The 24,014-nt window shown below is 43.0% G+C and overlaps 2 long non-coding RNA genes across 17 annotated transcripts; one reads left to right on the top strand and one right to left on the bottom strand.

The window, feature by feature from the left end:
* Positions 1–2,258: 2,258 nt before the first annotated feature.
* LOC123145925 (uncharacterized) lies at positions 2,259–5,384 on the bottom strand. The gene is made up of 2 exons (XR_006472555.1): positions 4,848–5,384; positions 2,259–4,006 (listed from the first exon to the last, which is right to left on the bottom strand). It is a non-coding gene; the product is annotated as an uncharacterized lncRNA (long non-coding RNA).
* A 12,475-nt stretch (positions 5,385–17,859) lies between these two features.
* Positions 17,860–22,932, top strand: LOC123145924 (uncharacterized). 16 transcript variants are annotated; one of them, XR_006472550.1, is made up of 8 exons: positions 17,860–18,214; positions 18,325–18,389; positions 18,489–18,655; positions 19,057–21,089; positions 21,395–21,539; positions 21,611–21,741; positions 21,857–22,044; positions 22,555–22,932. It is a non-coding gene; the product is annotated as an uncharacterized lncRNA (long non-coding RNA). The 16 variants fall into 16 exon arrangements; XR_006472548.1 differs by having other exon boundaries at positions 17,861–18,655; positions 19,057–20,670; positions 20,733–20,791; positions 20,923–21,089; XR_006472545.1 differs by having other exon boundaries at positions 17,861–18,655; positions 19,057–20,670; positions 20,733–20,791; positions 20,920–21,089.
* Positions 22,933–24,014: the final 1,082 nt, after the last annotated feature.

The following is a 24,014-nucleotide window of genomic DNA, read 5'->3' as shown; positions in this document are numbered from 1 at the left end:
ATAATAATGCACATCGTGCGATTAACTTGTGCACAGGAGACGGCAGTGCAAGAATCATGCGCTGCTGCCTAACTAAAACACCAACAGCTAATTAATGACCGGCAGCAATCAGAACTAATGCACGTGTAACCTATGAAATGTACAGCAGGTGCAAAAGCTAAGGCTCTAATTTGTATGATGAACACCCGGAAGAGAAAAAAAATACTCATGAAATATACTGAACATACAAATGTTTAACCAGCCATCTAATGTTTTTTCTAAATAATAATGAACAGAATTTAAAGTCTCTGCATGTACTCATCCTGAAAGTACTGAGGTACCTGAGGAGTTAAAACAAAACTATAAAGTGCCCGTGCATTGCAACGGGCTGCATTGATTTTTATTTTTTTTTGCTGTTAAAGAGTTTTATTTTTCTTCCTTTCTTTCCTCTCCCAACATGTGAAAGGATAAATTTACAACCATACAAACATACCAAGATCAAAAACATATTTATTGAAGAATATTTCTACAACACATTTGACATGAAAGTTATGGTGTCTCATAGATTGGGAACAAACACAATCGTGACTTCCCACCAAATTATATTTATATTTCAAAACAAGGTTGTCCTCCCAAATGTGCACCGGCAATATATCTCTCCCCCTTCCTACCTCGGGCCCTTGATCTCTCCCTCACTCTCTTGATGTCGAGTGTATTGCCTTCTCAAAAAGGTTCCAGCACTCTAGTAGCCATCTCATGAGCTAATCATCATTGTTGATGTTGGCGGCAAAAATGAGGAGGAACACCACAAGAGGTTGTTGATGTTCTTTTTATATACATATAAACTTCTCCTCCTCTATTCATTCAAAAATATTGCAGCATCGTTTACAAGTAGAGGGATAACCTCATCAGGGGGCGTTATCCATCCAAACATGATTCTCAAGCTAACGGAGATGATTGTTTCTTATTTACGCGAAGTGAAATATGTGCTATCTGGTAGTGAAGTAAAAGATGCTTCACATCAATTTAAAGCATTTCCAATTCTTAAATGGAGTTAATGGATTTAGTGCTGAAGATTTATCGAAGACACAAGGGAAATTCAAGTATTCGAATTAGGGATCACTAGCTTGAATGTCAAGTTAAGCAATTGGAGAAGTACCGAAAATAACCGCCCTCACGCAGGGCAGAAGTGCGGTAGCCAGACAAGTCAAATGACTCTTATGACTTGCCATCCAAGTAAAGAAGCCGTTGAAACCCCAAGTGATTACATTGGGATCCCACGAATCCAAGATCGAGAATAGACATAGTAGTTGCTGCAGTGTTGTCATGTTTCGAGTGAGCCATCACAGGACGACGATGGCAACGACTCCATCCATGCCACGACCAGCCTCGCCCTGCAGCTGGCAGGAACACTAACGTCTTCATCTCATTAGACAATAGTATTGAAGGACATATAGCTTGCTGTCGTAATTGTAGCAGGTTACACTAGTGCAAAACCGGAATGTATCACCGGTTCATAAGGACCTTTAGTGCCGGTTCCGCAACCAGCACTAAAAAATGGGACTAAAGGTCCCCCCCTTTAGTACCGGTTAGGCACGAACCGGCACTAAAATGCACCCACGTGGCACGAGCCAGCGCCGAGAGTGGGGAGCCCTTTAGTACCGGTTAGTAACACCAACCGGTACTAAAATATTTAAGGGGGTTTTGGTTTTATTTTTTATTTTTCCTTTAATTTTGTTTTTTCCATTTAATATTTTTTGTTTGCTGGTATTTTACGATACTATTGTACACATTATATATATATATATATATATATATATATATATATATATATATAATTTCTTGTAGAATCGATCATATATATATATACTAGCAAAAGGGCCCGTGCATTGCAACAGGAGAAAGAAAACATTATACACCCTTGAAAATATCCAATGGGCTACATTGCAACATAAAAGATAATTAATATGTTCTTACAAAGCTATAAAACAATTTATTTACACCACTCAAATAGCATGATTCTACATTAAATGATGCTCCTATAAACAAAATAATACCCCACTTGTGACTAATCGTTACATAGCATGCAAGGACATATGCCATATGATCGAAGCCAAATGAAAACTAACTATATGGGTCTAGTCCAGGAGGGATCAACAAACAACTCCACATTGCATTTCGCGGAATTATGCCCCTGCCCATGGCACCTACAGCACCAATTCTTCACGCGAATCTCCATATATATAAGAGTAAAAGAAGGGAAAGCAACACCATATACGTATTTGTAAGAAATTCCATGGTTCAAAAGCAAAATGAGGACAAATACATCTCTATCCACGATGGAAAGTAATAAAATATAATCATTACAATTTGGGTATGCAAACAAACCAACGTGATTTGGAAATTTCATCCCATGAACAACTATTACAAACAAAAACTGGAATTAAGACCAAACAAGAAATAAGCAAATAAATGACATGAAACAGCAAATCTGCACGTAGGTCTCTTGCGCGTGGCCCACCTCGTCCTTGGAGGAGGAGCTGTTGGTGGACGCTGCCTGCGTCGGATTGCCGTCGAGCTCGGGCCGCCGGCGTGGAAGTGCACCTTCAACTTGGCCGCCATGCTAATCTTCCTCTCATAAAACTGGACATTTGGAAATAACCTGAAGAAGGATTCATGTGATACTGTATGTTCAGCAAATGTATATTAAATTGGAGCATAACCAATCTCCCAAATAAACTTGTCGCAAATCCAACTTCTTTGCATACCTAGAGATAAACAATGAAAAGTAAGAATTAAGATTATCAAAAACAGATAAATAACAATGGAACATAAAGGAAAGATATGGCCATTACAATTTTTCTCAAGAAAAAAAATAGCATTTTAGTATCAGAGGTTTATCTTTTAGTAAATGCACCAATGAGTAAGTGAAATCAGACAGTATAAAGAGGGTGAGGCAATACCTTACTTTGCTCTAACCATTGCATGAGTTGACAGTCATCTCCTACCAAAACACCATGTTTTAACAAATGCAGACTTAGTGGGATCAACAATTCACACTCCCGCATTGAGGTAGTACAGAAGTGTTGCATTACGCATGCAGTAGTTCTGGACCCAATTTTTGTTTACTCCACTGGGTAAATCAAGTGTGCTTAGCATATCTTTAAGCAATTTGAGGCATGTAGACCTTGCTCCATCCAGTTCCTTCTCATAGAGGATATAGGTTGTGCACAAACAGAGTTTTCAGTTGACAGACAACCAAGGCCCCTTTTCAAGCCCTCATCAGTCAAGTCTACCTCACACAGAAGGCCGCCAAAACTATCCAACATATGAAGCAATGTACATATTTATCAATTATGACACCATCACCAGAATTGCACCTTCCAAGATGGTGAACCCACAAATCTATGAGGCATCTATTCAGAGGTATTGTGGTCGGATCAAATTGCTTCTTTATGAAGTCTAACTTTCAAAGGAGCAACATACATGATAATGATCTGAACTGCAGTCTACGATGTAATCCAACTGATAAATGTGCAATGTAGAAAAAAGATTACATGATGTTAGCATGTGAAATCAGCTCAGCTAATGAACTGACATTGAGAGAGCCCACGTTATGTGGTGCTTTGAAGGCTGCTACAGTAGGGCAAGCGTGATGGCTCTGTTTTCTTGCTTGTCTAGCAGGAAAGTCTTGCATGCCACAAAGCCATGCATGGGATTCACGTAGAAGCCCCTAAAAACAGTACTGAAAATTGGTACCTCTGCTCGAGCACGGGCGCACGGTTCTCCGGCGAAGTTGGCGATATTGGAAGCTTCAGACGCAGTAATTTCAAGAAGGGAAACTTGCAGTTTAGTCGGGATTTCAGTCGAGGGGCTCGGGAATCTTTTATGTCAAAGGAGGGCAGTTCGGGCGTAATCAGCATCGGTCATGTCATGCCTACGTGTTCGAGCAGTTCTCCTGCACTGACACAGCAGGGATCCAATCTGAATCCTGGTAATCTCAATCCCTTTAGGAAAAAGCCTTCCGCTGCATCAAAACAACCATTTCAATATTTAAAATTTTCAAGAACATTAGGTTCCTCAACCCCTACGTCTCCAAATATACATCATTTTTGTTCCTTGAAACTCAGAATAATATGACTGCGCAGACCGAACAGTGCTGCTCTATACACCATATTTTTTACGAGTGCAAGTAAATTGAAAAAGAAATAACAGAATCCCATCGTTATTAAGGTTCAGTACGCGCTTGTACAATGATAAATTATACTCCTGAACTTATGTCCCACCAGGAAGTTTCAGAAGTTACTAAGATGGTATATGCTGAGATCTTGGAGAAGTACAATCAAATAGTATGCAGATAATCAATTTGTAGATTTCCATGCAGAAGTAGTCCCTCTGTTCCTAAATATAGGTCTTTCTAGAGATTTCAACAAGTGACTACATACGGAGCAAAATGAATGAATCTATGCTCTAAAATGTCTATATACATCCGTACATGGTAGTCCATTCGAAATCTCTAAAAAGACTTATATTTAGGAACAGAGGAAGTACAATACATCATCTACCCAGGCCTGGGAAGCAACACAAAATTATGGCATGATATTATTCACTTCTTTTTGTTGCCAATGAACACTAAATTGTTCACTTGCCAATACAAGATTGCAACCACTACGTAGCCCTGGACATCGACCAAATACATTAATTAGTTTCCCGTGGACAACATATCTTAAACAGTACTTGATGTTTCTACAAAAGGCTTGCTAGGGGTTGTCGTGTGATTGTCAAAATTGAGCAGAATTGATTATGAAGAGATGCTTGATGGTAAAGAATCAAAGTAGATTGCTGTCTAGTGAAGAAAATACTCTCACCTCGTACACGTCGCTGTTATCTGTGGCCATCAGCAGCTAGCGCCCCAGGTGAAGATGCACTTCCATACTGCAGGTGAGGAATTGCAGAATCTAGCATCCAGGGCAAGCCGCGATGAAAAAGGAGGAGGAGAGGCGGCAAGGGATCCAATGGATCTGTGGAGAACATGTGCCTCTGGATGGGTGCGCCGGGCAGGGCGGCAGGCCTTGAGATCCTTTGCGACGGATTTGCTGCGCGTCCGGGATCCCCGGCAACGGCCGAGAGCAGTTTGGACGGTGGTGGTGGCCGCGGCGGGGACGGCGGTGGTGGCGACGGCAAAGGGCGGCGGCGCGGACGGCGGTGGTGGCCGAGGCAAAGGGCGGCGGCGCGGACCCGAACTACTCCTCCCGCGCGCGTCTGCTCCCGGCCGCCGCGGCCGCTTTGGATCCCGGCGAGCGAGCGAGGGCTTGGGTGGGGTTCTGCGGGCGACGGCGAGAGCAGGGGAGGAGGCAGAGGGTTGGTTTGGTTGTTTACCTCGTCCTCGCGTACACCTGATTCGGACGAGCCAAGTCACGTAGCAACCCATATAAGAAATCTTCCAATAAAAAAGCCCACTTGCCTATCTCGTTAGACTAAGCCCAACCGAGCGTCGTACGGGCGAAACGTTTTGTAGGGACGGCGAACGAAACGGTTTTGGTACCGCCTCGCGTATATCTCTCCCTAATTCTTTCCTTAATATATATATATTTCTCCCTAATTAATAATAAAGCACGGATTGACTTTGTCGGATTCACCGTCACAATACGCTTTTTGCCATGATTTTACGCTTTCAGTTTGAATTTAAAACATATTCAAGGTGGTACTAAATTTTTATCCGTTCACCTTGCTCCCATAATTTTCGTCCGGTTCCGTACGTAACGATTCACGAGCACACCTGGGCCTCAACCCGCTGTTATATGGGCCGGCTGCCGTGGCAGCTCAGGAAATACATGCGACCCGAGAGACAAAAAAAATACGCTGCCATAAAGGATCGAACTCCCGACCAACATCAAATTTCAAAGCTTATGGTCAACCAAGCCACCTAATGATTGTGTGTATAAGATAGGATTCATCCATATATTAATTAGTCCCACCTCGCTTTCTTGCAACTAACCCCACCAATTTATATTCATCTATGAATTGAAATTAGTAAGCCTCCTCAAGAATCAAAGCATAGGTCCCGATTGTGCTCAAATATGAGAAGAAGGAAAAATCTGGTGGCCCGAAGGAATAAGGGAAATAAAAATTCTCGTGTCTGCCTAAGGAAGAAAAAGATGTGCCTAGGAAAGAAATATGAGAAGAGAGAAAAATCTAGCGGCCCAAAGGAAGGAAAGGAGCAATTAAGGAAAATAAAAAAATCTGAAAGGAAAGCAATTAACAGAAAAATAATCTGGCGTGTGCCTAAGAAAGGAATGAAATTAAGAGGAATAATATCAGGCCTGCCTAACTAAGGAAGGAAAGGAATTAAGAAACAGAATAAAACTCTTATGTCGGGAAGGAAAGAAATTAAGCCAAACATTCTTGCTAGGATGGAATATACGATTAGAATTAATATTTTCATACCTTTTTGTGTTATGTGTTATTTAAAATGTTTTGCCTTTTGAAAAATGATGTGTAATTTTTAGAAATCGTTCATGCATTTTAATTTATTTTGTGAAGTTTTAAAAAAAGTTTTCACGTCTTAAACTAATATTCATATAATTTGAAAATTATTCACCCTTTTCTAAAATAAAAAGTTCATGTAATTCTAAAAAGTGTTCACAGGCTTAAAAAATTCATAATTAAAAAATATCCATTCTCTTTTAAAAAGTTCATGTGATTTAAAAAGTGTTAACATATTCCAAAAAGAATATTGTTGCATTTTGAAAAACTAATATACAATCTAAAGGAATAGTGTGTGGACTAGGTGTAGGTTGTAGCGGGCGGACGTCACGTCCAACTCGCCGAGATTAGTTTTAAAACAATTAGAAATTCACTTGTGATGGTGTGGTTCAGTCGCAAGTGTAAGTGAGTTTTATTCGCAAAAAAAGGTGTGAGTGGGTTTAGGGTTTAGGCAGTGGCCGAGATCATCAGCTTGGGATTGGTCACGTTCGGACGCAATGCGATCAGATGGACACCACGATCATGGTTGATGAAGCCGTGAATGAGAATAAGCAATAACATGGATGAGGCGTTATGTTAAAATAGATAACGTGGATCTATGAAGGGGTTTTGAGTCGTGCTTATTATGTTAGAAGCAGGCGTTTTATTTTCCCGTTGCAATGCACGGGCATGTTTGCTAGTAATAATAAAGCATGAATTGACTTCATGGGTTTACCGTCACAATACGCTTTCTTTCTGTGATTTTACGCTTTCAGTTTGAATTTAAAATATATACGCGAGGTGGTACTAATTGATGGTACCAATTCAGAAACCACGTCGCGCTTTTACTTGGGGCCTCGCCTTGCCTTGCGATTGTTTCATGTGGCTGATGTGTTGCCACTTGGGCCTCAGCCCGTCTACGTCAGGTGTTTTAGCCAGTGTTTTTCTAAAAACAAAGGACGCCGATAACTGTTACACATGTGGGCGTTAAGAAATCTGCCCACACATACTGTGCGGTGCCTAAGAGGACCAGCCCATACGTCTGTGTGTGGGCAAAACAACTAGCGCCCACACGCCTTTTTTTCCCTCCGGTCCCTCTTATACGCGTGCGTGTGGGCGAAATAGATAACGCCCACATGCCCGGTACGTCAGGCCTCGTACCTCGTGGTCCCGCACGCCCCACGTGACACTTTACCGCGCGCCCCGCAGTTGCCATGGGTCGGACCCTCGTCCATGTTTGTCTAAGTGCAGTTGCCATGTCGCTGAACTACGATTGCCATGTCAGACAACTACAGTTGCCATGTTTGCTCAACTGTAGTTGCCATCTCAGGTCAAAGTTCCAGATTGCCATTTTTTGGACAACTACAGTTATTGCCATGTGTAGTCTGGTCTACTGCAGTTGCCATGATTTCAAAACTTTAAGAATTGCCACCTACTAACACTAGGCAGTTGCCATGTAGCGCTACAAAAAAAGGCATGGCAAAAAACATGTTAGGGTAAAAGAGAGAGTTGCCATGTGCTCACAAGCACGCTAGGGCAGTTGCCATTTAAAAAGAAAGAGTTGCCATCTGCTTACATGCACGCTAGGGCAGTTTGCCATGTACCATGCAAAACATATGGCAACTGACATGTTCGGATAAAAAAAGAGTTGTCATCTGCTTGCAATCACACTAGGGCAGTTGTCATGTACACTGTAAAACGCATGGCGACTGGCAGCTTCGGTGTGGGAGAGGAGGCGGGCGTGTGGGCGAGATGGCAAACGCCCACACACCAGCCCTTGTGCGTGACTGAAAACTGGTGTGTGGGTGAACTGCTAAACGCTCACACACCGGCCCCTCCGTGTGGTAAAACGGATGTGTGGACGACCTCTCTCACACACCACATACGCGAGTTGTGCTACGTGGCATACAAAATCAGCTAATTTGTGTCAAGATTCGTGCAAAAGTTACTGGACGGTGATGAAGGCCTGTGGGTGAGTTGGCTAATGCCCACACGTTGGGCCGTTACACTTTTCGAAAACAAATTGTGACTAATAGATAGTCCCACACCGTTTACAAGTCGAGAGTCCGATCAGTTTAAATGTGTTTGTGAGTTGACGACAACAAGCAGCGTCGAAGGAGTTGGTCAAAGAAGGAATTAATCGAGCGGGAGATGCTGCCTCAAGAATCGAAGGAATTAACGAAGAAAAGAACAGAGAACAGAGGGATCTTGCGGGGGAGGCGGACGAGCCGAGCGAGGGGACCAAACTGCACCAGCTTCCTCCGCGGCGTGGCAGAGAGGAACGGAGAGGAAAAGGAGCCCAACAGCACTGGGTCGACACAGACGATGTCATGGCCGGAGCAGAAGCGACATTCGACTGTGTGGGCCGGCGGCCGGCGGCGGGCAAACTTGGACGGCGCTGGTCGCCGCCGAGGTCAGAGGAGGGAAGAAAAGGAAGGGAAGGCGCGGAGGAGGAGCACGCCGGCGGCAACTCCTTGCCAAAGGCGCGGGGAGCAGGGGGCGAGGAGATCGGGGCGTGGGAAGGCAGCATGCCTGTGTGGCGGCGCACAAGGGAAGGGATCAAGAGAGGAGATGAATTTGGGATCGGTCTGCTTAGGGTAAACAGGTGATGGGCCCTTTTCTAGGCCGCCTAGGCAACTGGGTGTTGCGCTGCCCCCCCCCCCCCCCCCCCCCCCCCCCGCCCCCCCCCCCCCCCGCCTCCCTCTCTCTCTCTCTGCTACTATTTTTTATGACTTTTTAATTTAGAAATAAACAAAGAACTAAAACAAGTGAGGAAAATTCCCGTCAAGTTTTGAAGTCAGGATATTTCCCCTGGATCAATTTAAATGTGCTTATCCAGGACCGTATAGGATTTGGTCATGGAAGAATTTGAATTTTATTCAAAACAAATGTACACGGATCACTATGCCTCAGAGCTAGCTGAACGCGCGGTTCATTCCAAGTCTGAAAAGGAATCTATAGAAGATGGGCAAGTTTGGTAAAATGACGAATATACACAGAGAAATAGTAGATGGGCAAGTCGTGTACACAAGGAAAAACTCACGAATTTATTTTCATCACGGAAAAAATACTCCTGTAGTTCCCGCAAGCACATCGATTGATTTCAATTAGAAGAACGCACCGTGTAAGTTGCTAGCAAAATATAAAAAGAGGAATAACCATGTGTGGACTCGGCCAACGAGTGATGCGACGAGGAAGCACGCCATGCTTCTCAGAATGTTCCTCCAATGACACCTGATAAACGCTAGCTTCAAGAGGACAGGAATTGGAATACTCCAGGACAATTCTATCGAGAAGCGTGGTTGGCGGCGAGTGGGAGCCAAGACCACCCACACATACCACCATCCGTGTCAGCAATTGCCACGGGCTACAAGTATTTGCAAGAACATGAACATATGCCGATAGGGATGCGAGCCGAGCCAAACACCCACATAAAATTGTATAAAACTCACGGGCACTCACAAAATTGTTGTTTGGAGCAACAATTTGAGTATATTTTCTCTTTTCTAAAAATAAAATTAGGTGCAAACAATCAAAACATCTTTTAAAAAATTGGTTCAAACAATCAAAACATAACTACACATTTGAGTTTTTGATTTCTTTTTCCCAGAAACATAGTGATATTTTGGGTACAAAGACCAAGGAAGATCATGTAAAAAATATAACTACAAGTTAGAAAATCCACACTAGAAGTAGATACTCTATAGCTATCTCTATAGTGGAAAACAATGCATGCCTTTATAACTATTGTTGGCACTATTAAACTAGATTTGGGAAATTAAGCTTGAGTAATCTATCTATATCTATATCTATATCTATACCTACTAATAAAAGAGCTATTGCTTCTTACCACCATAATTTCGTCCGTTTTTGGTCTCACCGTCAAATGTCCGTCCGTACGGTTCATCCCGTACGTTACGCTCGATGTGGTACTAAAAGAACGGTTCGTTTTTGCCTCCCTATGTAGCACGTCGACGCTCGCTGCATTAGGGCTGCTTTGGCCTGGCCCATCCCTGTGCAACTTCCCGGCCCGTCATTTATGCCGTCATCAATTTGTGCTAGCCCACAAAAAGGGTCCTTTCTACAGTCAAAATAATCCCACATTGCTCCCTTACATCTAATCTCGCCCGTTATATACCTACGACCTAGATAATCAACAAGCCGCCCTGAAATCGGGAAGGGAACAAAGGAAGGGAAAAAGGAATCAACAAATGGCCCTGAAGAAGCGGCATCGGAAATCAGGAAAGGAAAAAAGGAATCAACAAACTCCCATGAAATTAGAAGGAAGGAGGGACTTTGCACACATGAGGAGGCAGAAACAGGGCGAGAGAGAGAGAAGATCAAAGGGAATGGGAGAGAGGCGCGCTCACCTCGCCGGTCCCCCGCTGGGCGACGACAAGCAAGGGAGGGGAGGCCGAGGTGGCCGAGCGATGGCGAGATTTCTGGAGCGAGGAGATAAGGCCGAGCGCTGGGCTAGATGCTGCTTTGTTTAATCGAACTTGATGGCCGCACCGATTAGAAGCTGCTGGTGTCGCTCTACAATTTCTTTTTTTTTAATGGATCGAGTACTACTTGGCTGCTATTTGTTTGTAGGACCATGGTTTTTTTAACACTGTAGGACCATGGTTTAATGTTCATGAATGCATTTGTATTTACAGTAATTAAAATGCATGTGACGGAAATATTAGAAAGATATATTTATTAAAGGAAAAATAATATTTGGGGCTCTATTGTGGACTAGCTGATCATGGTTCTTAAAGAAATATTTCTTGGGGTTGATTAGAAACGATATTTCTTCTGGGTGCCTCAATCCTGGTCCTCCATGAGCCCTGACCATGGTGTCAAGGAAATTGGTTGCGTTGGCGCGGTCGGTGTGCTCCTATTGCTAACGACAACGTATGAACAAAAGAGCACCAAACAATGTAAACACTTTATTGTCTAACCGGTCATCTTATCTTTGAAGTGGTTCATGATAAGACGAGGAGGAATCTAACGGATAGAGAGATATAGCTTAGTACTTTCCAATATCACGCGAACTCTGAAATTTATTTTATACCGTTGCAATAAACGGGGTCTTTTGTTAGAACACTTCTGCTAATAATGTGCACGCGGGTAATCAAGGCCTAAGAAGGATGGTGTTATATCAGTTCCATTTGTTCACTAAGAGATGAATACACAGATAGCTGGACTACTGTTATGGAATATGCAAGACATAGAAGGAACCCGGTTTCATAACAACCAAAAAACTGTTTCCAATTTCTCGATTCAATAGAAGCCCAAAGAGGTGCATATATGGTACCCAATGTCAAAAGCAGGTCTCATTACACCTATTGCTAATCCTAAATAGAATGTAACGACGTAGGGATTTCTATGTAAACATAGTATCGTATTTTCATAGGCTCAAATGACCCCTTCTCATAATAAGAATATGCACGGTCTGGTTCGGAATGGAATGAACTTATAGTCTGATGACCGAGTCGTTTCCATGATTATAAGTTCATAACCCTAGAGCCCATTCCGTAAAAAAACATTTCATTTCCCGCTTTGAAATTGCATTGTACATCTTGATAAGTAACATTAGTGCTTCAGTTTTGCATATATTTATAAAAATATTTGCTCACATTGAGCATCATGTGAGTGGTAATTATGCATTTCAAAGAAGTTATTTTTTGGAAAGCAAAGGTAGTAGATTTTGATCCAAACCCAGTAATATAATTTTTCTCAATTGCTTGTGCAATATATGGAAGTGGCATATATTTGATTGATAATCTGGTCAAAACTTTATAAGACAATGTCACATGTATATCAAAATCGTATCATTTTCTTTTTTTTAAAGATCGACATTGCATGCCAGCAGTTTCACACCAAAGGAAAGATAAGGGAGGCCGAAGAGGACTGTGCACCACGAGGTAAACTATCGAGTACCACACAAACTCTTAACTTTTTTTATAGTATCCATTGCAACACAAGAGATATTTTGCATGCACAATTTCATGAACAACATGTGTGTTTTGCACATAATCGAATACACATCAACTTTTCTTCCGTTGCAACGCACGGGCATTTGTGCTAGTCTTTCCCTAATAATAAAGTATGGATTGACTCCGTGGGTTCACCGTCACAATACGCTTTCTTTCTGTGATTTTACGCTTTTAGTTTTTTTCACCTATATTATTTTCTACATCCGAGGTGATACTATTCATGTGATCATATGGTCCGCCACGCACTACTGTTCCGTTGTTCCACGCACGACTGTTCCGTTGTTCCTGTTATTAATCAGGAAGAAGCGTTTTGGTACGTAAAAGATCTCCACGAACAGGAAAAAGGAGTTGATCAAGGACACGAGACGGGACCGAGTTGACGTCCATCGAGATCAACCTACCACGCCTACGTATAAAAACCGGAGGGGAGGCGGCGGCCAGAGGTAAGGGACGAGGAAGTGCCCAGGGCAGCGGCGGCTGGAGCTTGGAGGGGCCGGATCCGTGCGCGTCAGGGGCTGGGGAGGCGGATCCGGAGGTGGGCGGCGCGGGGGTGTCACCGGTGACGGCGAGGAAGGCCGGAGCGCGGCTTCTCGGGCAGAAACGAGACAAGGAGGTGAGGAGAGAAGAAGCGACAAGCGACAAAGGAATGGAGGTGCAACGACCTAGGCAGGAGCTCGCCGGAGCCGGGCGACGACCGACGGGCGCGGGTGACGGAGGGATACGACACGGCGTTGCGAAATCCTTTGCAGGTGCAAGCGGACGACGGCGCCATGGATGGCTGGGCGCGCGACGACGCGGAGCCCTCCTGTCGCTATGGCGCCCCAGTGGAGTGCCCTGAGGCCGCGGATGCTGCTCCTACATCCGCACCACCAGCCCAAGGTCCGTCTCCTCTACGTGGTTCTATAGGCAGCTCCCGTCTCGCACCATGCTGCTGAACTTCTGCCCCTCAACCCCACTGCTCCTCCTAAATTAGCTCAATGGCGTTGACTCTTCCATAGAGGATGGTGTGGTGTCAGGCCAGGCAGCATAACACTCGACGAGTACACGTTCTGCAGGTGGATTCGTACTCTTCCACTCTAATTTGTTGGTTAGAGTCAATGCCCTCATGGTGTTTGACGAATTGCTATTTCTCCACCGCCCCTGCATCAAGCTGCACACCAGGAAGATGGTTGATATTGGGTACAACATATCGCCAAAGTATATGGTTCTCTTTCTCGTTCCTTATTTCTTGTACAAGTTCATTACTTATTTGTTTACTAATTTTATGTTCACGATAGATTGATTGTGTTTTGGAATTTCACAATCCCTTCTATGTCTCTGTTATGATTTTGGTTTCTTGCCCTATTGTGCTGATATAGCGGGCTGACCTTAGGTAGTAAAATAAATCATGTCCCCTTCCACAAAATAAGATTTTTTTACTGTTACATACTCATCAATATTACATGATGTGCAGTTTAGAAATTTGATTTCTAGGGGACTTTTACTACATGTCCAGTTATGGTTTCATGATAAAAGGAACACACACAAAACATTTGTTGAATTACTACTTGAACAAAATGTATGGAGTTCTTGTTGCGTGCTCCAAGTCATCAACCATGTAAAATAAATCCTATAAGCTGTTCTCACCATACAATCTTTTGAACCAAATTTGTGAAGTTAGTACGATATGAATATTGTTTTTGTAAGCTTCCCTATAGATATATTGGAGCTATGAACTCTGCAAAAGCCACTAAAATATATATGTAGACTTGCATAGAAATAATTCATTTTTAATTGTTATTTGGTGATTATGGCTCGCAGCCCTCGAGGCTGAGCAGCCGCCATTGGCTCGTGGGTATGGAAGCAGAGTCCGGGATGGCGATCGTGCCAAGGAGGACTCTTGGACGTCCACCGATTGCATCGCTGCTGCCGTACCCATGGAGTGGCGCGGCTCGAACTACTCTGAGATGGTATTCCTCCCTCTTTCTTTCCTAACAGAACTATTCTTGTGTCATCCCCTTTTTTAAACGAAGTACAACCTGCTAGCTACCTAATGGGAACTGCCACTGAACTTGTCAATCCCTTCAGTTCTGCCGATGCATTGTAGACTCCAACAGTGGTGGAAAGGAATCAGATTCCAGTGAAACTAGCACTATTGTGTTTTTACACAGTTGCCTTTTTTGCTAAATTACCTAGCTTCTTCGTGGTAGAGTAGGTACAAAGATACTCTCTGATGAATTCGATTGGTATTGTGTAAAGTAGAAAGCCTGAAATTACTTCGTTGGTAACTGAGTTAACTAATCCCAGAACTAGAAACAGGTAGGTGATCGAAAGATTTGTGGATTGTGAACCTTTTACTCAGTCTTATCCCTAGGATGCACAACATTTGCTTTTAGCAAAGGGTATCTATTGTTGAGATTCTTACAAATTGCTGGGAGTCAGCGCAAAGTACATGGACACATTGGTGCGATATTTTAAAATTGTGAAACAGCCTCCAAGCTACTTGTGAAGCTGTCAATTTCTGCATTGATAAAGATTTAGTTATACTTCTGATGGGATTTTTTTCGGTTAGCTACCTGTACAAGAGAATGGACTTGTGAAATATTAATTTCTAGATAAATTTCTTTGGAAAGTGAAGCTTCCCTGAAAATTAAAGTTTTTCATGGCTGGTTTTGAAAAAATAAACATACTAACTAAAGTCAATTTATTCAACCGATGTTTCCAGGGAGATAAAACCTGTCAATTGCGTGGTAGAGATGAGATCATTGGTGCAGAGGAATCAGTATTACAACAGGATTTGAAGCTACCAAAGATGGATGATGTTTGGTTTTGGTGGAAAGATCAGGTGCATATGAACAACCCATCATCTTCCATTTTTGCTTTTCATCATTCAACGGGACAATTTCCTAATTCTTTGTTAGTACTCTCTGGAAAGATTATTAGTATGGATATAGGTTTGTCAAAATATATTAGCACATGAGATTCTTTGTTCGGACCCCCTTTGGCTCTACATAATTCTTTGGAGTGGGATTCTAGATAGATGCTTATGAACCTCATAAAAAAGTAGTACGCCTTTGATCCTAACTGACTGTTTGTATGTCGGATGATTTCAACTTGCTATGTCCCAACATACTTTTTTTTCTAAAAAACTGTACGAGAAGTCCTAACAGTCTACACTTCTGCATTGTATCTTGAAATGTAGATCATTTCTCTAGCATTCTGACAAAATGGTAGTTTGCAGATTGATTAGTTGGTTCCAGTTCCTTTAGCAGGTACATCACATCTCAATGATAATTCTGTCCCACTACCGAAGAAAAAAAATATAATGGTGATGTTCATTGGTGTTAGGCCTCCAGAAGTGGGTTTGTCGGATTTTCATTTTCTTTGTATATTAAATGTAATACATATACAATGATATAAAAGAATCATGATACCGTACCAAGATTTTAATTTTTGTGGCAGCATGGCTGTGCTTAGTTCAGTTTTTCTTGGTCTACTTCCAGTTAATTCCTTCTTGTGTTGTGGTGTTGGGAAACATACTTATCAGTGACTCCTGGAGCCTGTGGATTTTGGGGAGATAGAATATGTACTGTAGGTTCATTTTGTTTTCTCCTAATCAAACTCAGGGTGTGTGCACAACTACAGAATTAGCAAAAAGACTTTTTTCAGACCGAAAGACAATCTAATACTCCCTGTGTTCAATTTTGTAAGACGTTTTAGACATGAGGGGGTATTAGGTCTTAGTATGAACAAATGCTCAATATCAAACATCGTGAGATAGTTTTTGCTCCCGTTGCAACGCACGGGCCCTTTTGCTAGTCTATTCCTCCTTAATCTATCCCTAATCTATCCCTAATAATAAAGCACGGATTGACTTTGTCGGGTTCACCGTCACAATACGCTTCTTCCCGTAAATTTACGCTTTCAGTTTTTTTTCTGGCTTTGTCCCGCTTAGATGATCTATATTATTATTGTTTTTTATGAGGTGGTACTTCTTTTTGACGCACCACACCTGATTATATTTTCGTCAACATTGCCTCGCCAGCAATAATGGGCCTTCGCCCCTGCTGTAATGGGCCTTGGCGCATCTGACCGACAGAGGCTAGCGTGGGATTTTTGAAAAGCAGCAAAAAATAGACGCCATGTAGAATACTGGGGTCAAACTCAGGACCTTTCATTCAGTCTAGGAGACACCAACCACTGAGCTAGCACATGCCATGTTTATTACTTCCACCTCGCCGTCAGAAAAGGATTTGCAGCTGTTCATATACGTTATGGTCAACAAGCAAACGTGGGGAAGGAGGAAAGGAACATTGCTGTGACTAAAGGATGTGAGCTAAATAAACAGGGGGGGGGGCGTGTTGTGCACGCTCCATGACAAAAAACAGAGGATTGTGTGGGCTGCCCCATAATTTAAAAGAAAGAGGATTTGTAGGCTACCTCAGTAATTAAAGGCAGAGGATTATGGGCTGCATAAAGAGTATTTAAACAAGATGAGGTCCGAAGGTTGCCGCTGCATGCTCTGTCTGTCCGCCACCACCACACAACGCTCTGACGATCGAAGCTGCATTCCTACTCCGACTGCTAGGCCACGTGTTGCTGCTGTTGTGAGATGCGAGACTTCTGCCGTCAACCCACCCCGCACAGCAAGAGATGTCCCAGTGTATGCTACCACCGCACAACATGAGTCGTCCCAATTTATGCTACCACACGAAGCTAGACTGCAGCTCAACTTGGTTCAACTCTGTCTTTTATGAGAAGTTTTGTTGCTGTTGTCTATATGGGTTTGTGCTGACATGGGATAAATAGAAAATGCAGAGGTCCGTGGTTCGATGTGAAGGGATAAACTCATTGATTTTTATGTTGTGCTATTAGTCTGTAATTTTTTAATAGAAAAAATAGTGCATCTATTACGTTACCCATCATTTCTTCATGCAAATAATCTGGTTTTTAGGAGAAACAAAAAATAACTACATTTATCTAGATTTTGGCGTGCACCTCCGTGTCATCGCCGGACGCCACCGTTCGGATGTTGTTTTGATGTATAGACTAATTTCTCCCGTTGCAATGCACGGGCATATGTGCTAGTCTATCCCTAATAATAAAGCACGTTGACTTTGTCGGGTTCACCGTCACAATATGCTTCTTCCAGTGAATTTACGTTTTCAGTTTAAATTTTAAATATATACGCGAGGTGGTACTAATGCTTCTGCTCGTACCACGTTGTTATCGTTAATTTTATTTAATGACGTCGCTATGTTGGGCTTCCGCCTGAATCTGTACGTCGCTTTGCTGGGCCTCCGTATGGGCCAGAGTAGGCACGTGCGTCGCGTCCGACCACGTCCATCCCGATCTCCTCCTTGATCCAGGGCTTTTCCTTTAGGTCATTGTCGGAATGGCAAAAAAAAAATCAACCCGCACTCCATGATGGTTCATCTCTTAAGTGAAACAAAAACAATTCTACAGGAAAAAAAACGATTCTACATATGCCCGTCTCTCTATCCCCACGAGAACACGAACCATCCCGGCCGCCCGGCGCTAGGGTTCCCTCCGCCGCCGCGCCCCATCCCTCCGCTCCCAGCAACCCTCTCCACCCTCTCCCATCCCCAGTCGTCTCGTAGCCCCTCGCCGCCGTTCGATATCCAAGACGGAGCCTCGGCCGACAGCTCCTTGGAGCACGCCGCCCGCCGGTGGATGCCCTGATTCTGCGCGACCCCGCCGGAGACTCACCTCGCCACCTTGGCGCCTCCCGCAGGATCTCCGCCACCGCCTAGCGCTTCTGTGCGCAAGGATGCCGACGCCTCTCCCTGGTACCTCTATCTCCGCTCCCTCGGGGCGCTGCTCACTGCTCCACACCCCTTTCCTCTCCCATCCAATACGGCTCACGGCCTGCTACAGACGCCTGCCGGCTCCCGTGCAGGCCCTCCTGGTGGACAGCCTCCAGCCCACACAAGCTTCCCTGTTCTGGCTCTGTCGCCTACCATGGTTGAGTAGAGCGAGGAGATCGAGAGGGGAAATAGTCACTTGATTTTTGCGGATTATGTTGAGCATGGAGATTGATCTTAACTTTTTGGTTGTCCGCAGATTCAATGATGACAACACGCACACCTTTCCCTGATGCTTGGGCAAAGGCATGTATGTCCGATGTGCAGGCAAAACTTTATAGATGCTGATTACATACATTAGAAATTGCCAACTCGGTGGATGATACCTACTATGACTTGGGACTCAGAAAAAAGATCAACACGTAGGTATGGGAGTTCGGAATATCCAACATTCCCTAGCTACTTCCTAATTGCTTTGCGCACTACCTGCAATTGCAAGCTCAATGTGCTTACATTTCAATTAGCTAAATCTCTTTGTTGGCAATAGTTAATGGGTTAGATGAAGTTTAGAACAATATGTCAATATGGTAAAGCCTTATTTTATTTAGGCTAGCTGCTATATAAATTATAAGGTGTGTAAAAAATCTCAGTTAGCTGTGCATGGCTTCCTTTGATCGGATCGATTTGCCGTACACCAAGCTACTACAGGCTGATCACAGTTTGGCCAAGACGAAACTCTCACATATGAGATAGCTACTAGATCAATAGTTCAATTGTTTGCCTCAGGCCATAACCTTGATAACGATAATTTTTTCTTGTACTTACAGATGCAGATTACATAGATCAGGACTTGCTAACTCGGCGTATGACACATACTAAACGACATCAACACGTAGGTATGAGAGTTCGGAATATCCAACACATGGATGGCGCGCACTGCAATTTTCTTCTTCTTTTGAGCTGGATGGCACTGCGCAATCTGATGTAGTGGAGTGGTTCAGTCTATAAATTGGTTTTGGCACATTCAAAATTATTAGCTAGATTTAATCGTGAATTCATCTGGTTCTATACATGTTCTAGAGGTTTAGAGGTTTTAGTTGCAAGGATACCATATCGTAAGATGCACATTCACATCTGAAGGTTAAATGTATTCAACAAATCGGGTGATCATGCGGTTGGATCGCTGTTATATATTGGTGAAATAGGAACTTCTCTTTGAAATATGTACATGATTATTTTTTGTCATACTTGCAAAAATCTCCTCCATAATCACTATGCATCCAATGTGTACTTCTTATCGAAGATAAAACTAAATTTTGCATGCTTTTATACTGATATATTTGAGAGCAGAATTTTTAATTCTAATATTTTAAATTGAAGAAAAACTTCGATATTTTGTGTTTCCCAAATTAAATAGCATATGAAATCAAAAATAGAATCTAAATTTCTATCATATGCAAATCGCTGGTTTGTTGACTATTTTTATAATAACAAAAAGGAGTACTTTTTTTGCCGATGTTCCATCCTTTATCGCCCTTTAAATAATTGTAGATCTTTTTTTGTGGGAGAAATTGTTTTTATTTGCATGTTTTATTTGGCTGCAATGCAATGACAACATGTTCAGAGTGTATTCCCGTTGCAACGCACGGGCAATTTTCCTATTTCCTATTCCTATCCTATATATATATATCTCCCTAATAATAAAGCACGGATTGACTTTGTCGGGTTCACCGTCGCGCACTTTTGCAAAGAAGCCCCTGTTGCGTTTGGTATTCTATGCGCAGTCCTCACAATAAGTTAACACAAACCGGTACGCCCGAGGGAAAGGAAAGAAAATCAGCCCCCCTCCCCCCGCACACCCTGCCTCCCAATCCCATCTCCACCCCCTGCCACGCCCCTCACCGCGCGTCGCCGTGCGACCCTGCCAGCGCGCCTACCCCTCGCCGATCGGCTACACGCGGATGATGCTCGAGCGCACCATCTGGATCGCTTCAACGCGGCGGCTCGAGCGGTGGGGGTGGCACGGCTGCTCGATGTAGAACGGCGGCGGCGGCGACTGGAGCTTGCAGGGGCCGGATCCGTGCGTGGTAGGGGTTGGGGAGGCTAATCCGAAGGCGGGCGGCGAGGCGGGGGTCGCCGGTGACGACGAGGAAATCCAGAGCGAGAGATCTGGCAACCTAGGCAGGAACTCGCCGGAGCCAGGCGATGGCGGACGGGTGTGTGAGATGGAGGGATCCGGCGTGGCAGCGCGAATTCCTGGCAGGTAGAGAGCTCCAAGCCATGGCGGCTCTTCAGTTTTCCCCGGTGGAAAAGAGAGAAAGAGGAGGATTCAGGGAGGAGGAGAGGTAGGGAGAAGAAGGTGCAGGTGCGAGCTTGGGGAAGAGGGAGTCGAACGTCAAGTGAGAGACAGGGAGGATCAGGCATTCTTCTTAGCCAGCGTGGTAAGGTGGAGACGCTGCTTAGGGAATATGTGCGTACATCCTTGCTCATTTTCTTCTTTCAGTTGTAGGTACTTTCCCGCAGGCGTGTACATCCTTGCTCTTTCTCTTCTTTCGGTTTTAGGTACTCTCCAGTATTCAATTTGCATGTGGAACCGTACAGAACCAGCTAGATATTTTACTACTGTAAGCTGTGGAGTACTGAGAATGGCATTTATATATTGCTACAAATGCAATATATGATTTATGCAGCAGAGAGGAGGCTGCAAGGGGAGAGGAACGGTGCATTGAGGTTGAGGAACACAGGACACATCGGGACCAGGGAGCTCGAGAAGAGGCTCGATCGATCTCGACAAGAAGTGATCTCCACTTGGTGACAGTACGTACTAGATGGCTTCTCTAGGCTCCTGTCATAGACCTGGGTATGTGGGTAGATTTCATTTCTTCAACGGTTCATTGATGCATGAGTAAGCTTGCAAAGCGGCATCCTGCTTATCTAGCTTTCTTTCCATGGCTGTCCATCTAACTGGTAATGACTGTGCAGCAGCCAAGCTTAAATTTTTTTCATACATCCGGCCTCTAATCCTTGCAATTGATTATATATTTAAGCAAACACGAGACGAAGAGACATCATTTAATTTTAAGAGAAACAATAAATTATAGAAACTGACGTGGTCATATATATGACGGTTTGGCCTTTTTATGTTTTTTCTTTTTCCAAAAGCAGAGAAGGCAAAGAATATCATCTCCAAAGTGTTCAGTGCAGAGAAGATGAACCATGCAAAAACTCAGGCTGGACCACCGGGGCTTCACTGCTGGTGGAACGACAGAGGGCTTGGCTGCTACCAGGGTGATCCAAATGGAGTATCTAGGTAGCGTGTTTGTGGCCTCTTGCACTAACATGATTAATTGTAGCTTCTATTCCATGACATGATTTTTGCAGCTGTAATGATATGTTTCATGCGAGAGGACATAAATTTGCATCCTATTTTTCTGCCAATTAGTTCCAAATCACAAATGTTTGTGCTATTAGTGACAATTTGGTGGAGAAGACGAGTCATATATACAGCCAATGTAAGCTTTCACATCAGCCGTTGCTCTTGATTGCCTTTGCAAGTCCATAGATATAATTTTATGATTTTCCTTTACTCATATTAAGTACTGAATATTTTGTGCTTCAACCCTTTAGGTGTTAATTTCTGTGATGCGGCAAGCAAAGTTGGCAATAGTACAGTATAACCATCATGATCTGCACAGGGATATCACCTATGTGCATAAGTCATAATCATTCGGTTTTTATTTGGCAAGCTGGAGCTACCCGGAACTTTCGATTTTGGTGCCAAGGTGGATGGATTGAACTGGGTGACCCACTGTCAGGTATTGTTGTTCAGTTATCCCAAGGGTAATGTGGACATGTTCTGTTTGAGATCAAAGCTTGGTATTGCTAGAAAATATATATGTGATGTGCACTGAGATTTCAAATATATAACAGCACTGATACAACATAATGTTTCCCTTGCTATCGATGGTCACTTGAACTAACGTACCTTATAATAATATTTCTATCTTACACCATGAGTGTTGTTCAGTAGTAATATTCGCTCTGCCGAAGGTAATAGTGATGCACCTGTGCCAAGAAGGTTCTTTCATGTTCATTGCAATGACAAAACACTGAAACATCATGGTGTCAATGCTAAAAGATAATGATTCACCCCCTGGCTTCTTATTGTTGTATCCTCTTGGGGAATAGCTTTTGGAAACCATGATACATATATATCTGTGATATGTGCTTGCCAGATTAATGGGTAGAGCAATCAAAGAACCATAATTTATATCGCTTTTAAATAAAGATACTATTCACTCATTGTTTATTGGTTACATTTTCAGGTCATAAATCACTTATTTTGTTGAAGGAAGAGACTCCATTTGCTGCCGAGGACCAAATCGCACTAACTAATCTGTTACTTGCTTAGAAGAAATTGAGAAAGGGGAGCATCTTACACCTAATAGGAAGTGGTGGTCTAATCCCAACCTCACCCAATAAACATACATTACTATAAAATTTGCTTGCATGCCGCCGCCTATATTTTTTCATTACTATCATAACCTTTTTAGATCAAGCATGTCATGCATTACATTTCATTATGTATATTGCAACTTCAAGACCACAATTCCTCGGTATGTAACATCTGTATGTTGACTATTTTTTCGAATTGAATTATGTATTCAAAGCTATTATTCAGCATAGACATCATTTGAAAATCATACAAGGGGCACACAAAATTTATATGTACCCTTCTGTTTGAATATATGGCTATAAATGGATTAACTGAGACAAAGGCAGTGCCTTTTCATACGAATATATGTGTACCACATCTTTCAGATAATCATATATGTTTGCTGGGAGAATATATGTGCATTGAACTACAAATAAATTTATTTGTGGGACTTGATGTCGGATATATACAGATTGCATGTTCTCTTAGGGCATATCCAATGATGGACGCTAGGATTTATTTCCCGATAGACCGGTAGTTACGTTAGTCGTTCACAGTGTGCCCGGTACCAATAGTGGTTTTACCTATTTGAAATAAGCGACCAATGATGAAATAATAGTACAAATTTAGAGCACAATACATCATGATCTATTGGAATTACCTATTTGACGTATCAACCAGTCAAAGTGGCCATCTTTCATTGACCTTGAAAGTGTGATTTTTGGGCTGGCCACCGAACAAGGCCAGCAGGTTGAACCCAAACTTGAGCATATAGTTAATCGAGCACGAAGCAGTTCATTGAATGCGAGCTTTGTTGACAGCCCTACTGGCTGGAGGTAAACAAATACCTTTTCCCCTTTTTTTTTTTCATAAAATCAAATGCTTGTATTAATGTTGATTCCATGCATTTTCATACATTATTCAACATTTCTTTTGCATTACTCAAAAAAGTCATTTTTTAATTCACATTATTGAGCTAGGAATATAGACATAAGTATTCTTTTTGTCCCGTTGCAACGCACGGGCTCTTTTACTAGTTAATTAATCTTTCCCTAATAATAAAGCACGGATTGACTTTGTCGGGTTCACTGTCACGGTGTTTTTACAAAATAGTCAAATACGAGGTGGTACTAAAATTACTTCACGTTCTTATGTTATGTTCGCACGTGTAGAACTGTTGGGCCGCCGTTGCCTTCCACAAGCCCACTTGGGTGTCTATAATTAATGCCCAACGCACTTAAAACTTTCGTTCGTTCACGGGCTTGAGCTGTTACTGCCTATTGGGCCTGTGCAAACAGTTTTGAAAGGAATTAGACGTATTGTATCCAGCGTCTTCCCCAGGCGTCTCCG

This window comes from Triticum aestivum, chromosome 6D (genome assembly GCF_018294505.1).
Source record: "Triticum aestivum cultivar Chinese Spring chromosome 6D, IWGSC CS RefSeq v2.1, whole genome shotgun sequence".
Lineage (NCBI taxonomy): Eukaryota > Viridiplantae > Streptophyta > Magnoliopsida > Poales > Poaceae > Triticum > Triticum aestivum.
Note: the sequence above shows the minus strand (reverse complement) of the source record. Positions and strands in the feature narration are given on the sequence as shown.